Source organism: Micropterus dolomieu, unplaced genomic scaffold (genome assembly GCF_021292245.1).
Source record: "Micropterus dolomieu isolate WLL.071019.BEF.003 ecotype Adirondacks unplaced genomic scaffold, ASM2129224v1 contig_13626, whole genome shotgun sequence".
Lineage (NCBI taxonomy): Eukaryota > Metazoa > Chordata > Actinopteri > Centrarchiformes > Centrarchidae > Micropterus > Micropterus dolomieu.
In genome coordinates, this window is record NW_025742612.1 from 1 (window position 1) to 1,813 (window position 1,813).

Consider the following 1,813-nt stretch of genomic DNA (forward strand, 5'->3'; position numbering starts at 1 on the left):
ATTTCATGTGGGGAGGGTATGAATATATTAAAAGAGAAATAATGTACCAGCCTATTGAGAGAGGAGGTAAAGACATGCCAAATGTCAGGTTGAAGTTGAACGTGATTTTCTTTTCAAATATCTGTAAAATAACTATGTCACCACCAAAACATAAATGTCACTCTTTAATGAAATTTTGGCTTGCTATGCATTTGAGGCCCTTAGGGGTAGCATGGGATAACAGGTCTCCCAAAGCTGAGGTTATGCCTTTGTACTATAAAGGAATAATCAGTTGGGCTAAGAAGTACAAGGAGTGTTGGGATAGTCATTTAGTACTCAATCATAGAAAACTGTATGAGGAATTGATGGCCAGGTTCAACCCAAGAGAAACTGTTCATATTCCTTCTGAAGTATGGAAGAGAACACAGTATAAGCAGTTGGACAATCAGTTGAAAGATTTTAATTGGTTGGTGCTTCACAGGAGATTAGCAGTAAGAAACACCTTGTTTAATCACAGCCTAACAAGAAGTAAGTACTGTCCAAGAGAGGGATGTTTGGGAAAAGAAACGGTGGAACATGCATTATTTGAGTGTTTTTTTGCACAACAAATTTGGGAGGGGTTGGGTAAAAAGTTAGTTTCTTTGAGGGATATGACATGGGAAGGGGTTCTTTACATGGATTTTAATATGGAGAGGGAGAAACTGCATAAAGTAGTGCTTCTCGTATCTATAGTAAAGTACAAGTTGTGGGAGGTAAGATGTGATGGGCTAAATGGAGGAACCAAGTGGTCAGTGTTGGGAACTATAAACAGCATTGAAGACTCAATAGAGAGGCGATACCAATTAGAAATCAGAAAATGGGGTATTGACTCGATCAAAGACAGATGGAAAATGATTTATGGTAATTCATAGAGGTCAACAGAAGGTGTTGTGGATTTATTATGATGGTTATGGGAGTGGTTTTGTTATGGTCTCTTCATGCATACATGCCATGCATCATAATGCGAAAAAAAAAGAGAGGGCTCGAGTACTGGGTTCCATGAGTTATTGATGTATACCTTGTGTTTTGTTATTGTTGTTTTTCTTTTTTTACTAATTAAGGTAACAAAGGGACCCTGTGTATAGAGATGCCGAAGGGGAGGTTTGTTGTTTTGTTTTGGATGTGGTATTAATATAGGTGGGATGCAAGTACTGAAATGGTTGTATTGAATGTTTATGTCATAAATAAAATATATTTTTCCAAAAAAAAAAAAAATAAAATAAAAAATCTGTTCTTATCAGTTTAATATCTGATATGTCCCCTATAAGGGGGCAACATATTAAATGGATTTTTAGCACCGGGAGCTGAGACGAGGGGCTTGCTCCGTCCACTCCACGCATCGACCCGGTATTGCAGTGCCTCCGGGGGCGGTGCACCCTTCTCCTGCCTTGTGTAAAACCAAAATACTGACCCAAACGCAGAGGTTCGACGCTCTGCCGGACGCCGGCCCGAAAAAGGCGCCAGTCGCGGGGGGGGGGCGGCCGCTTTCAGCCAGCTGAAGCCTCAAAGAAGGCAGCGAGATTTGCACTTTTGATTGGCAGACGACGAGGGGATATTTGGGACCGGCATGGCTGTTAAATGTGCCCTGCACTTCCCCTCCCTTTCTCCCACTCGTCATCGAGAGCCCGAGTATTTCGGATGCTCGGTAGCCTGTGTCCAAAAGCCAGGCCTTCATTTCTCCGCAATCCGATTGGATAGAGCCTCTCAGAAGGTGGGGAGGGGACACTGCGGCGCCTCCGTAGGCCCGGCACGGTTGGCCAACACGGTGGAGGAACCGCAGCGTAGAAAGGATACA

At 43.0% G+C, this 1,813-nt stretch overlaps 2 non-coding genes across 2 annotated transcripts in view; both read left to right on the top strand.

The window, feature by feature from the left end:
* Positions 1-1,207: 1,207 nt before the first annotated feature.
* LOC123966525 lies at positions 1,208-1,399 on the top strand. Its single transcript, XR_006824013.1, has one exon. It is a non-coding gene; the product is annotated as a U2 spliceosomal RNA (small nuclear RNA).
* Positions 1,400-1,808: 409 nt separating this feature from the next.
* LOC123966526 overlaps positions 1,809-1,813 on the top strand; it is a 196-nt gene continuing 191 nt past the window's right edge. Inside the window, exon 1 of the small nuclear RNA XR_006824015.1 lies at positions 1,809-1,813. This exon is cut by the window's right edge and continues 191 nt beyond it. This is a non-coding gene — a small nuclear RNA (U2 spliceosomal RNA).